Raw genomic sequence first — 15,759 nt, forward strand, 5'->3', positions numbered from 1 at the left:
TGACTGATATTACGAGCTACCCTTCTTTTACTGTCAAGGATAAAAGTCATCTTTAAATGGAAGGTAAATTCAAAAGTTATTTCAGAAACTGGCAAAAGCGCTGGTAGTTATGAAACGAAAGAATGTAGTACTTCCAGTTCTGTCAACTGTCTCAAATGTTCAAGACAGAAAATGCAAGGTATGGAGCAAAGGTGAATTTGAGAAGTTAAACTTTGGATGTGGCGATAAAGAGTAGATATGGGTACATGTGTCTTTGAAATAGGAACTGAAATAAAACCCGCTTTGATAGCTTTCTTCTGAGACTTCTGTTCTGGATAACATCCTGACAGTCATTCAGTTTGCATTGATATGCATTACAATTCACTGTCACTGAATAGCAGAAGAATATGACAATACTGATTATTTAAGAGAGCATCAAACAGCGTTATGAGTTATCTTGGTACGCTGATGTTTTATTTGAATTTGCCTCTGATCATCCATGCTGGACGGAGAAAAAAGAAAAAAGAGCCATGTAATTTCATTACAGACGTAACCATTTGAACGATAACTGATCTGCTTGATCTGCTACAAGCATGTGTGCAATCAAAGAAGGGCAATGCAATGAGCTGTCAACACAAGTGCAAACAAAGTACTAGTGGCCTTTATTTAGTAAGCTTCAAATTGCTGTTTGCTGGAAAGGTTTCTTGTAACAATTATATGCGGTATTAGCATTAAGATTGAGTATTTTGTGGCAAACAAATATGTTTATATAATTTTCAGTCTGCACATATTTGGGCCTATTCAGGCTCCAGTATAGAATATGCTCCATCTTGAAAGCATTAACGTATGTAGATATATTGAAGGAGGTCACTTAACTTGAAGGTACAATAAAAAAAACGCACAAGAATTTTTTGAAATGTTTTTGAATTACAAAAATGAATAATCTTCCAGATACTCCACAAATTTTTTTTTTTTTTTTTTAAATCCTTGGTTAGTGAAATCATGGCGTCTATACTGTTCGACGTCATATTAACAGCTTTCAATTTTAAAGTGCTCGAATATATTTATATATGATAGATATACAACTTTACAACAGTAAACAAAAGCAAAAAAAGTCATGGCTTTTTTTATAAAGTAATTTAGCACATCCTAAAGAAAGCTCATGGTCTTTCCCTATGATAATGTTCAATCAAAAATAAAAAAAAACAAAAGAATAAATAAATAAAACTTAAAAGAATGTCGTAATGATCATAAACGTTTTGTTAAAAGTTGGCGGCCTTTTTCACGGCCATTTGTTTCACCAATAGATGACGCTGTTTTGGAAAAATGATGGTAGTGTATGTAAAGAGTCCTTGATTGTTTTAGCCAATCAGGGAACGCCTCCTGGAAGACCATCGCCAAATTTCAAATTCCACGTACTTCCAACATCGGTTCCAGTCGCCATATTGTGTGCTTGACTACTGAAAAATAGTGCTGTTGATAAGATTATCTGAAGTGATTGTGGATTTATGTGGAGGTATGATATGTTTTATTTGAACGAGCTTTAATGTTTATTATGGTATTAGCTTTAGATTGTTATTTATTAGTGCTTTTAACATTCTCGCCAGAGAATGTTAAAAGTGTACTGTCAAAAACAAACTGATGGGCGTTCATCTGTCTTATAACAATGTCGTGATAGTTGTGTTAATTATGCCTATTTGAGCTTTTAGTTTTTTATATAAGATTTTCGTTGATTTCCTCTGCACGCGATTGTAAATATAGGGCCTAGATAAGGTTTTAACGTTCCTTTCCTGCCCTATTAGCATAAATTTTCGTTGATTTCCCGTGTTTGCTGGTAGCCATATCGCTAGATAAGGTTTTGAGGGAATACTAGAGAAAAGAGCCTTGGGGGCGGGGTTGAAGGTGTCTAGAATCATCCCGCGATGCGGAACTGTACAGTTGGACACAGGTTTCCCTGGTACACCTTCTTGAGGGGACTTCGAAAAATTATATGGTAAGTGTTTACTGAGGGGGATGGGGTGGGGGACTCATCCTCTCTTAGCAAGAGTTCCACTAATAAGCTCTGGAATTCTTTCAGCGGGAGGAGTCATTAGGTATGGTTGGAGAAAAAAAAAAAAAAATAATCTGAGCAGGTTATATCGCTGTAACTAAGATTACTGTCTCACTCTTAATATAAGTTTATCAAGATTCCATTTAACTTTCGTCCTAAGGCGTTATCTTACCACCGTGTCTGTTATTAAATATCGGTCATAGTCATTACGCAATACTTAAAATTGACCAAAATTTTAGTTATCTTGGTATTGGAGAGAATCGCTAACATCTAACAGGATATTTTAAAACTTATCACGTAAGCCAATTCATAGTATCGGTTGCAATGCGTTTCCTACCAATAAATACAATACGAAGCTATAAAGAGAAGCGCAGCAGCACATCATTGAACATACCCTAAAAATCAGTGAACGTGTTGAAAGTGTCAGACACCTTAGCTCCTCTCTCTCTCTCTCTCTCTCTCTCTCATATTAGCTAATTTAAAGTGACATGTCATCTAGAAATACCACTGCGTTATGTATGCAGTTTTGATATGTCATTAACACCCTCTAATCTTGACTAAACTAATATATGCATATATATCTTTTCGGGGGGCGGGAGGAGTGGTGTCGGGGATTGAGTTCTTGTTGTTAAGCCGTCTTACAGGTTTTGGAATTTTAAAATGTAATTCAAACTGACGAGCTTCTTGCTTTTGCTGTACCGATGTCCTCAGCCTGGCTTTGCTACAATTGAAATGGGTGGGGACTAGGGGTAAGGTGGGCCTGTTGGTGACCCCTGGAGCCCCGATGAGGGTGACGTTGGTTAAAGTTTACTATGTAATGGTTGTGGTGCTCGTGGATAGTGATGGCTATGGCTAAGGAAAAGCTCCACTTGAAAATATTTTTTCTTGGTTTATCTTTAATGGCTGCGCTGTTTTTAGTGTTTTATCCTAATATTATTATAGTACTGTAGATTTTCTGAATACAACAACATTTACAAGAAGAAGGATTGGGTTAAACTCACTCCCTCTTGTAGAAAATTCCACAACATGTAATGGAAAGTGAAGGACTCCCGCACTTGGTGCAAACTTTTAACCATTCCCATATGGTAAACTTAATTAGTTTGCCAATGATAAACAATTGCTGATATTTAGGTTTCATGTATTCATGGTTGGGTTTGTATTCCCTCTGGAATATACTGTAGAGGTTATTCCCTACACGCCGTTCATTACAATAATTATTACATGTGGATAAACATATCTACTTGGCTTATATTTTCTAATATATTAATTGTGATAAATGTAATGTCATACGGACAGAAATTCCTTTCGCTCTTATCATTCGTGTGAGGATAAGAGACAGAAGTCTCTATTGTTAAACAGCCCCTTCAGTCATTTACCTGTCCATTGTGGAAGGGGCTATTTGGAGAAATGTAGTTTGATGATATTGTCCTATGCTTCTCTTTTTAGATAATTTTTAAAGAAAAATCGGATAGCGAAATTCCCTTTAGATTTTGAACTTTCAAATATCAAATTCACCTTTCTAATATATAAATTATAATAATCATGATCTGGAGCTAAACGATATGCATAGGTCTGTTTTACGATTTTTTTTTTTTACATCATACGACATGGAAGTTCAGCGGAAGCCATGGGGGTAATCCAAATATACGCACTAATTTTTGACATTATTTTTTATTAATAGTGAGAAGTCCAGCCACCTTCTTCTAGATCACCTCTTGCAATCTGTTAGACATAGAAGATTCATGGTTTCTGACGATCTGTGGTCGGTTGTGGAGAGTTTCCGTTGTGTTCCCAGAGGTTCATAAGTTGATCTGGTCCTCCTCTCCCTCTCAGGCTCCCAACATTTACCAAATTAGCCTAAATATTCTCAGTGAGGTTCATGTCTGTATCCTTATTTGGCCAGTAAGCAACTGCAGATCCTCTCGACTATTCTGGCCGTATGGATGGGGCAGCGGTCGTGAATGAAAATAACAGGAGCAGGTGGGGAGAAATAATTCCGCTGTTGAAGTGAAAGAAGTTAGAAATCCTGAAGAATTTCATTGTATTTTTCACCAGTGAACCTCCACTCAATCCTGGTGATATCATCCAAACAATGTAAGAAGATCCAGCCCCCCACGTTTACTGTGACATGCCCATTCCTGGTCACCTCGTAAATGTTTCTTCTGTAGTATCTGAGGGGAAAAAAATCTATTTTTTAACAATTTACGCTTTGCTTTCGTAATAGGGAAAATAATGCTATATCGTTTGAGGAAATAAAATGCTAAGTAACAACCCTTGCAATAAGTTAAGAATGTTTATTCATCTGCAATGATCAATACTTATAATAGCATTGTTTGATCTGCAACGGTCCGATATGATATTCTTTAATTCAGTAAACAGTCTGAACTCTATATTATAAGTTTGCCTACATGATTATTCATAACATTAATAATGCATTTGCTTAATGCCTGAAAGCTGGCCATAGTAGAACTAATGGGTGGTTTTCAATGAAGAATTTTTATTTTCACACTTCTCGTGGCAATATAATTCAATTAGCGGAAAATACATGGTTATTGACAAAATTATTATCTTTTGATTATAATATTACCCTTGCTTAAAATTATTATAGCCCGACTGTTATTAATGATTATAGAAACTCACCTTATATTACTCGGTCTTCAGTTATGTATTCTGCCGTGACTTCTGCTAGTAAAAGACCTTTCGTCACTGCATAAAGACCCTCGAGACCAAATTCCCATATCCTCCCCCACAAACTGTTGAAAAAAGGCAAGCCTATCAGCACGATGCCGTTCGGCGAGAAATTCCTTCTTGGCAGGAATTCTATGAGGTATTCCTGCCTCATGCAGACGTCTTCGCACGGTCATAGCCGAAACATTTAATGCCAGACGTTCACGAATAGCAAAAGTATTGGTAAAAGGATCTTCTGGTGCTCGTCGAATGTCGTCGTTATCCTAACGCGTGGTCATTCGTGGTGGAGGTCTTCGAACTGAAATACGTAATTAACATGCAGATACCTAGATAATAAAGATTAATTATAGCCTGTTTACTTATGGGAACGCTATTTGGTATTCTGGGAAGTAAAGAGAAAGAATCACTATTAGAGTTCAACAGGACCAAGGCAACTGTAATTTAGGTTTCATAATTTCACGGGTTATAAGGTTTATAGTTTTAAAAATTAATAAATAAATGAAATAAATAAATGCTATCCAAAGTCGGGTCAATTTCAAGTCTAAGCGTGCCTCCTTTAACATTTATTTACTGTTGTAGAGGAGACGTCAAGACGCTGTGCAACAGCACGTATTGAAAGCCCACTTTCTCGTAGAGCGACGATCTGCGCCCGGAGAACTATATGTTGCTGTTCATTTGGAGACTATAACGAATACTACCAGCAGAGGACAGATAACCTATCAAAATTTATGCAACACCTCAATCTAGCCATGATTGGGTGACAAAATTGTTAGCGTGTAATAAGGGTGCTGTAGCAGTGATATCGTTATCACTAAACAAAGTGATATATTAAATCACGATTAGTGGGACTAATTGACTAATTGGCTGTTACTGGCATTGCAACATCTCGGGTCATTACTGTCATTGATACCGTTTAAAATTCTGTATGTCTTCATAATGATAAATTGTCAATTGTCTGTTTGAAACACTGTTTACGAAAGGTGGTGCTGTTCCTCTCTTAACGTGAATTCCACTAATCAGCTTTCGAGCTGTTTTAGTGTATAAGAGGTTGGAGGAGGCAAACTTGTAATAAGTATTAATCCTCATAGATGAATAAACATTATCTTAATGCAGGGGTTGTTACTTAGCATTACATTTCCCCAAACGATATATCATTATTTTCCCTGTTACGGAAAGCAACGCGTAAATTGTAAAAAATTCAGATTGTTTTCCTTCAGATACCACCGAGGAAACATTTACGAAGTGGCCAGGAGCGGCTTGTAACCGTAAACGTGTGGGCCTGGATTTCCTTACATGGTATATGTGATATCACCAAGAAGGCTTGATTTTGCCAAACGTTATGCTGATAAGGGTTTGGACTTGTGGGGCCGGGTCATCTTTACTGACGAGAAGTGCTTCTCGTCCACATCGCATGGAAAGCTGCATTGTTGGCGAACAAATAGAACTCGGTATGATAAGCAAAATCATTACTTGCATCAATTATCAATTGCATTCTTTATATTAATTTTCAGATTTTGTTCCACGGAAGTGGACTGTCAAAATATATAAAGGGAGTAAACATAAATAAGAGTGCTATTTCTGAGATAAATATTAGGTAAGGGACAGTGGCATCATTTGCTCTTTTTCCTCAAATATAATATATTAAATAAATAATTAGACAATATTCTTTCAGTGTTGTTCATCACTGAGAAATATATATTATATATATATATATATATATATATATATATATATATATATTATATATAGTAAGGCCTAAGGTTTTGATTAATAATTTTGTCCATGTGTACCCTTTGACCTATGGAATGTGGAGAACAGTGTAGAGGTAACGACCCGAGAGTAGCTGACAATGAGTTTCTGGGGATGGCGTGAGATAAGTGCTTAGTTCGACAAGTCAATGTACTGAGTTTATGAACTCTTCTCAAAGTCCTTTGTGAAACTGGATGCAGCTAGAACCGTGAGGCGCTATCGAACTGTGTGTTCGTATGTGCGTGTGCGCCTCTTTCTGTTAAGTGTCATACCCAAGCCTATGGGAGGATTTTGACAGAGGGTCTTCAAGTCACAGGCAAAGATGCCGTGGCGTTCGCCGGGGAGTTTTTGTGACAGTGTTTTAGTGTCCGGCTGTTTGGGTGAGTGTTGAGTTACTTTAGCCAAAGACTGGCTTATTATGTTTGACATTTTTGTGATGATATCCAATATTTGGCCTCTGTCTGTTAAACTTGTGTGTGTACTTACCGGGATGTGTTCTGTATCTTTGAAACAGACGGTTCTGGAGCAGGGGGACAAAGAATTCCCAGAGGGGTGTAGACTTTTTTTTGGTGACTAGACAATGTACTGTTTCGGGGTTTTTTGGGTTAGTCTCTAAGACTAGATTACTTGATTGATTGATTTATTTATTCGTTGTTAATAAACGTTGTTATGACGCAACTCTCTCATTTTCATTACCTGTTAAAGAATGAAGGAAAGGGGTCGGGGAGGTTTGAGTGAGAAGAGATAGATAGAGAGAGAGAGAGAGAGAGAGAGAGAGAGAGAGAGAAGAGATGAGAGATGTGTGAGTAATGCTGTGTGTGGGTTTGCCTTCCGCTCGTGTCTCACACTTACCTTATGAATAATGGGGGGAATCCCCCCATTAACATATATATATATATATATATATATATATATATATATATATATATATATATATATATATATATTAATTAATTTTTTTATACACCCCATTTTTTTCTCATTCAGATATGAACCCCGTAACATCGTTGAGGTGGTTCGATTCCGGCCATGTTCAACCGTGCAACGTATGGGACTGGGTGTGTGTGCATGGTATGGGTGATGTGTTCCGTATCGAGGTACGATTTACAGCAGCTAAGTATGTTGAACTGCTGCTAACCTCTTTCTTGCCTTCGTTACGAGAAAGGAATTTTTCCCTTCCCACCAGGGAGGGCCCATCCTGTTCATGCACGACCGGAGTAGCATTCACACTGCTTGCGTTGTTCATGAGTGGTTTGCCGGATAGGATAACTTGCTTCTTCTTGAATGGCCGAGCAAAGGAGCAGATATGAATGTGATTGAACACTTGTGGGCCCAGATGGTGAACACATGGAAAATGGAACATGGAGTAACAACACAGCACTCATGGCTCACATCAACTCTGTGGGAAATTAGTAGACGGAGACCGCAGCAAATTTCCAACCTTGTTCATTCGATGCCCGACAGATTGAGGGAAGTGACTGAGAGAGAGGTTGGATGGTCAAGGTATTAGATTGGATAATATAAATGTTATATTTTTGTAATAGGACATAAAATGTTCTCATTTTGTTCTCACTAGTTATTTGATTATATGTTTTAATAAACATAATAATTCACAACAAGTATTTATTATAACCATGATATTCTTGATATAATATTCGAAGTATCGGTAAAAAAAAGGCATAATGCCTCCATACAATATTGAGAGTATTGCAGTAAACTTTCCTACTTACTCAAGGCCCCACATGTTTTTGATGTCTTCCTAATCACCGTTTCTTGTTAACAGCATTGAATTATAGAACTGAATGACTCTCCTAGCACTGTTTTTCATACAGTGAGGTCGGTAACAGTATTGGCAAATTGCCTTACCTGTTATACTTTGTTCACTGTGGTGTGGCGCCACTTTTTTCGCTTATTAGCTTCTTGGAGTCTATTAAAATAGTTTCCATTATTTGAAATGTAATGCTTTATATCTTACTGATATTTTCAATGTATCTTTGGTTAAAACCTAAGTTATATGAACAAGAGTAAAAACGTGGAATATTCTTTGGCCGTCGTTGTCGTTTCTGAGTATAAGGGTCATATGCTCTGTGGGACATTTTAAAAGGTAACAATCAGTTCAGTAGATGATACTCTTTGTCAGCCACTATAAGGAAAGCCCAAATGACTTCACCTATCACCCGAGGTCAACGAAATGTATAGTCTATAATATATCAGTGCATACATAATTTTAGAAAAAACAACAGTTAACCCTTAAAAGGTCAACCACGTCATATGTTGTTTACGTCATGTAACGTTCTTTAGTTTTTAATTTTGTGCGCCTTCATTGCTTATTGTATCGATATTGGTTTCTGTACTACTTAGTGCCTTATTAGAGGTCTTGCTGGCAGTTTGTACTGCTCGTCTTCCATTTGTATGAACTGCGCGGGGGAGGGGAGGTAAGGGTGGCCTAGGAGGTTGTCAGAAACGTCAAACCAGCTAATCTTGTGGGGCAAAGGATTGGTGGCGATAATTTTTTGCCGCACACCTTCGATTTTGATGATAGTATATCAATAATAAAGTTTTTATTCTATTTTTAATGATTCTATAATGGAACTGACTGCAGAGAGATCTAATCGTTAATTTCATGTTATGAAATGGGGTAATTTATCAGGCGAACACTCAAGGGAACAAGAGTTTGACATTACAGTATCAGAGATGAGAAATTTCTTTGCTTTGGTTATGCTTATGGGTATTGTCAGGAAGGGCAATCTTCGATATTATTGGATCACTGATCCTCTCATGAATACACTAATGACATATCAGAACTGCATACTGAGCGCGGGGGTTTTTCTTGTCACCATGTTAGCTAGTATAGCTGAGAGAGAGAGAGATAAGTTAGCTAGTATAAGAGAGAGAGAGAGAGAGTAGCTAAGTGTCAGAGACAACAAATTCATTGAGTTTTTGGGAATATTCAATCTAGTGCTGCTGCGCTTCTCTTTATAGCTTCTTATTGTAGAATTTGTAGGAAACGCACTGCAACCGATGCTGTAAACTTTGCTTACGTGATAAGGTTAAAATATCCTGTTATGATGTTCGTGATTTTCGGCAATACCAATATAACTTTAAAATGTTGATCAATTTTAAGTATTGTGTAATGAATATGACCCGATATATAATAATACACGGTTGTAAGATAACACCTTGGCCGAAAGTTAAATGGAACCTTAATAAACAACTTATATTACAAGCGAGACGACAAACTTCATTACAACGATATAAACTGCTCACTCTTTTTTTACTCCGTGTGTGTGTGTGTGTGTGTCTTTCTCCAACCATACCTAATAACTCCGCCCACCAAAACGAACTCCAGAACTTGATTGGTGGAACTCTTGTTAGCAAAGAAGGGGTTCTCCCCCCCATCCCCCTCAGTAAACACTGTTACCATGTAATTTTTCGAAGTTCTCGCAAGACGGTTTACCAGGGAAACCTGTGTCCAACTGTACATTTTTGTCAATTTGAAATTCTTAGAATTCACACCTCGCCCCCAAAAATGGAAACTTAGCTAGTACACAATTAGGTATATATAAAGTACATTAGCAATATGTTTTAGATTCTTCATTCTGCACGCCAACCAGGTCATATAATTTTGTGCAAGATCTACTTTAGTTTTATTCTTTATAAATTACTGATACAATTAGAATGTTTCTGCCCAAGTATAAAAGAAAAATAATAAAAATTAGTCCAAGTCCATGATATTAAGATTAACTTAGAGTTAGGTCAGTTTGAGTGTTAAGTGTTAAATTAACTTTAACTTTGTGGGCCTGTTAATGATTTACTGTTACTTACGTCAGGTGGCCAGATCCAGGGGGCAAAGCACCCAGGCTCGGTAAGACTTTGATGTCCTAGATCGTTGAATGGGGGTCATGGGTGGTTAGAGGTGAAGCTCCCCTGGTTATGGAAGACTGTGCTGTAGGTTAGGTTGGGATAAATCCTTGAGTTTCCTTAGTATATTTTTTCTTTTCCCATAAACCCTATTTTCCCTGAATTGTGGTGTTAAGGTTGGTCCATTATTTTAACTGATAATTTGCTAGTAAAATGGACATAACTACTAATTTTCCAGTAAAATGGACATCAAATTCTAAAGCACATAAGTAAACTTAAAATCCTATTTTGAATTACAGCATTGTCATTCTTGTTCAAAGTAAAAGTTGGCCGTAAATTTTTTTTCCAAGTGTTGGTCAATTACCTACTAAGTTAAATTACTGGAATTTGGCGAGGAATGTTTTGAATGAGGTTGGGATATCTATATGAATAATTGCGCAGCAGCTTACGTTAAGTCTAACAGGATTTTCAGCCCTACTATATCTTATGTTTCCTGCCAACTACTGTATTTTCAGTTTTGGTGTTTCTTTTTGCTTGCTTAAAAGTTTAGTAAAAAGTTAACTTGACTGTACCTCAATTTTGTATCTTATTCAAACCTGAATTGCTGTGCATTATCCTGGTTTTCCCTTAAATTTTATAGACTTAAGTTTGGTAGTACTTGGTTAGGGCACTTGCCAAGCTCTTTGGTGCAGGGAGTCTTAAGAACTTTGCGATATTACGAACTAGTTTGTTATTATAGTGGGTTTCTCATGAGATGGTTGCAATATACTTAGTTTTTTTTTTTTAATGTAGTAAATTTTATCGAGTGATCTTGAATGTCTTTTGTCCTATTGATTGGTTATCCCTTTATAACCCCTGTATACCCAAAACTAATAGGGACCACAGTTAAAAAACAGGGATTTTAGAGCTAGGGGAGAATAGTGAAATAGGGAATATATCCTGACATAACTTGGTACTCCCCATTCTGGGGGCTTAGTGCCCCATTGATGTAAAATAAACTTAAGGTTATAAAATCTGGATAGTCTCCCCTTCTTATTTGACCTATGTAGGTAGCCACAAATTACAGAAATTGCTTTGCTGCTTATAATCAATAGATGGACGATGGAGCCACTCTTGACTTGGTTTCCTATTGTGGTCTGCAGATTTAGGGCAGAAGCTACTTTAAATGAATATATTAAAATCTCAATCTCGATCTATCACATTAAATTGCTTACTTGCAAAGTAGTAGCTGTTGTCAGAACCTTAACACCTCCAAATTTAGATATTTCAAATACAGTAAACTGTCTGCTTTGAATTGACTGAGCTCAGGTATTTGCAAATACAAATAAGCCTATTCCTAAACATGAGTCCCATCACGCAAGATTTGACACAAACCGTACAAAAATGGATAATGGTAATTGCTGTGTAATTGACAATAGGATTTGTAAAGCTCTTTATTATGGGAAACCGATGTATAACTTAAAAGGTTTGTAGCCATCATCATCAATTAACCATGAAATATAATGTATCTAATATGTTAAAGCAGTTAATTTAAATTCTGCTGCATTTAAGTTTCATAGGAAAGTACATGTCTTTCATTTTGTTACAAATAAATGCTTATATCGAGCAATCAAAGGTCTTGTGTTTTCCAGGTAATGTAGCATTTGTAAAGCTTAAATCTGGTGTGAATTCTCTTGCTAATACAGTAGTTTCTATGATTTAAGTTTTGTGGCTCAAATGGTTATTTTGCCGTTGCCATGCGTAGTAGTTTTTTTCAATGATTTTATGGATTTAAACTTTAAAATAGGGTGTTCTCGAGTAGTTTATAAATCAGCCCGTTTAAAGGTCCTACTGAATTGTCTTTTCAGATCATAAAAAGTCTCTGCAGTATAAAAGATCATACTGTTTGGCGCTTTGTCAGGTATGTAAAACTTCAGTGAAATTTCTATGTCAGATGAGTCAAGTTTGGAAGGTTAATAAAAGAAAACTGCTTATATTTTAAGTTATAGAATAGTAGCGTTTTATGCTTGGTATGCTGCTTATCAAGGATAGGATCATAACTGTGTGATACAGGAGAGGTCTGAAGATAATAAGTCAGTGAGCTTTTGTGGGTATAGTTAATCATTCATATAACTTTTGTGATTGTGGAAGAATGGGAAGTGGCATTTTCTGTAGACATTTGATAACCACTGGCACATTTGTCCACTATATTTTTTTTCAAGGTTTGGTCCCTGATGTATTGCCGTGAGTCCTGCAATATTTACGATATAAGAAGGGTGATTGCTCAATCACCACTTTGTTGAAGCTGCCAAACAATACACACGCCCAATTATAGAATGGTTATTAGATGGCATCATCAAATTGACTTCCTAGTAATGTAAGAGAAATTTAGGTCCCCCCCACACCCATACCACTAAGAAATTTGAATACGAAGCTGGATTTAGTCTTAGTAAAAATTTACATGAAAATGTAGGTCTAAAAATTTACATGAAAATGTAGGTCTAAAAATTTACATGAAAATAGTCTATTTACATGGAAAATGTAGGTCTAAAAATTTACATGAAAATGTAGGTCTAAAAATACATGAAAAAATGTAGGTCTAAAAATTTACATGAAAATGTAGGTCGTATGCCTGTTACTTAATATTGATTGAAATTCGTACGTTACTAAGACTTAAAAAAATATGAAACTGTAAGGGACTTCGATGAAAAAACATCAATGACTGACTGGAATTCATGATTTATAACTCAATCTGTGAACTTATTTTTCGTTTTGCATATTTGTTAAACTCGGGGTACTATAGTTTTAACTAAATAGGTTGAAATTAACGATTTTAGTATTTTGAGCTTGACAGTTTTCTAGAATAAGGATGTGAAGTAATTTAAATTATGCATTGCAGGAAGGGAATGGCTGATACTTGGAAGTTTTGGCGTTTGAAGGAATTTTTGCTGAAGCCTAATGAATGAGGATGAATTTATCACAGGTAAGGTAGAGTATTTATTGGTAATAACACGTTTGAGTTATTTTTGTTACTTAATCTCGGTGAGGCTAGAGGAAGGGTAGGTCGGTACAAAGACGCTTATAATTCCTTTGCTATGACCTGAATTTTTAATTACCATCACCTAAAGATATAAAACATGGTTGCGGCAATTAACACCATATTTTGTATGGTAAGAGGGAGATTAGATTATCTGGGAGTGGCAGCTAGTGTTAATTGCCTTGGAAATTTTCTGATACTCATTTTTGCCAATTTGTCACGATTTTATTGGTGTGAAATACTCCGGTAGCCAGTCAAAGTTGATTTGCAGTTTCTTAATATCAATTCCTACCAAAACCTAACTAAATTTCACATGATACATTAACTCTTAACAATATTTTTGCTTTTATCTCAGATCTTGTTTTCATTAATCTGAAACTTAATTGTAACGTTTTAGGTATATAACTCTGGTGATGATCAGTTGAGGGATTGAAAGTAAGTTTCTTAATGTATCATGGCAAATTTAAAGTAAAGTATTACTTATGAATGTAACTTTTGAATTAATTTTCTGTAGATATTTTTTCTGTAGACTTTTTTTTTTATGTAACTCGTTTTATTATCTGAAACTTAATTTTGAATGTAATGTGTAATTGTTTGCTTTTTTTTATTGTTGGACTTTTTCATTATCTGAAACTTAAGTATAGGTTTTGGTCAAAACTAAGTCAAAATAGTTTGTTTTCAAGCAATAGTTTTCATAGTAATTTAGCGTTATTTTTTTTTGCGTTTTTGCATAAAATAGTTTCAAGAAATTTTTTTTCCAATCTCCATCCCTTGCTGTGGAAGATAATGGAGGTAGATGGACGACGATGCTGGAGTGTAGAAGAAGCATGATTATTATACTCTGTTGCGAATGGAAAAGTATTCTACTGCAGCTCGTACAGTAATGGAACTAAGAGGCACAAATTCCAGTAACTAATGTGGTTCAGGATAAATCTAGTAACCTCAGGTGATAAAATGTCTACAACAGAATGCCCTGTGTATTGCTCCTGCAGCCTGTTCCATTGATGTAACTAAAGTATTTAAAATATTTTGGGACAGCATGTTACAGAAATTCTGTCTTGAATAATAAATTACTCTAATTTTATCAACAAAAGTTTAATAAATTAATCTGTGTTGTAATGAACTGTAAATTCATAAAAAAGTTTAATAAATATTATAGTAAGGTTTATTTTCTCTCCGGTGATATCTTTTTCTCGGGTCGCTTGGGAATATTCTTGGCCTGAGGTGTAACTTAAAGATGGTTTCATCCTAGAACCCCAAAATTTTTTTATCTGGACAACAGACGTTCAGGTAAGCACTACGTTGAAATTAAATTTTCCCCAAGTGATTTTTCTTCTAGTATGAAAAAGGCTTACGAACGTAGCAATCTCCTCCTCCTCGGTGTTAACTTTCGTGCTTGTAAGCGCTTGATACTTTGGCCATAGACATTCAGGCAGGAACTCCGTTCAAACTTTTCTCCGTTTGGGCGAGAGTTGGCGATGTTAAAACACTTCTGTACTTTACTGAGAAGAACCTTCGATTATAGTAAAATTCATCTCTGGTGCAGTTAAGTAGATGACTTGTGAGGACTTTATCTTACAGCCACAGACGTTCAGGCAGGAACCACGTTCAAAGAATTTTTCAACGCTGGAGCGACGGTAATTCTAAAGCCGTTTGGAAAGTGACGTGAGAGCATAACTATCTTCTCGTGTAGTGTTAGCTTAGTCGCTCGGACTAGACCTACGATCACGGCAACCTTCTCAGCGATTGATAAATTTTTTTTAGACTTTGTAGTCCTGTCATGACAAGTAATTTTCTTTCCATATCCACTGAGTGAATTGAGGCGGGAACCAAATATATGCAGGAAGCTCTTTACCATAATCTCATGTGATAGTACCCTTCCATTCGAATGTTTGTAGGCATGTGGTGACGCTCCTCTGCTTTTCCTAACCATTTACGGTTACAGGACTTCACATTTTTAGTTCAGGTCTCCTGTGGAAAGAACTTGAATTATTTGTCAGTTCAGCATGAATAAAGTTGTCACATCATTGATGCCCTCAACACTAGTTCCAGCGATGAGATTAAAATCTTATCAAACATTTTATTAATGCTGAATTAATAATCCGAAAACTAGTCTGGACTACTTTAAATCATGACTTATGAAAAACTTTCAGAACCCAGGTTTTGACCAATGTAAGTCATTAAAAAACAATAAAAATTTAACAAGCACAAAATTACACAAACGAGGGACTTAAAAAAAACTGATCGCGATTTGAGCATAATTAAATTGGAAATGACAACTAACGTCCTTAATTTAAAAAAAAGTGGGCATCTTTAAAAAAAACTTATCAAAAAACTCATCGGGATTTGAGCATAATTAAATTGGAAATGACAACCAACGTAATTAACAATTAAAAAAAAGTGGATACCTTTAGGA

General features: G+C 36.0%; 1 long non-coding RNA gene across 1 annotated transcript; it reads left to right on the top strand.

Moving 5' to 3' along the window:
- The first annotated feature begins 1,359 nt into the window (after positions 1 to 1,359).
- Positions 1,360 to 14,505, top strand: LOC135196772 (uncharacterized). The gene is made up of 4 exons (XR_010310469.1): positions 1,360 to 1,495; positions 12,175 to 12,227; positions 13,206 to 13,289; positions 14,127 to 14,505. It is a non-coding gene; the product is annotated as an uncharacterized LOC135196772 (long non-coding RNA).
- Positions 14,506 to 15,759: the final 1,254 nt, after the last annotated feature.

The sequence above is a fragment of the Macrobrachium nipponense genome, chromosome 18 (genome assembly GCF_015104395.2).
Source record: "Macrobrachium nipponense isolate FS-2020 chromosome 18, ASM1510439v2, whole genome shotgun sequence".
NCBI classification, from domain to species: Eukaryota; Metazoa; Arthropoda; class Malacostraca; order Decapoda; family Palaemonidae; genus Macrobrachium; species Macrobrachium nipponense.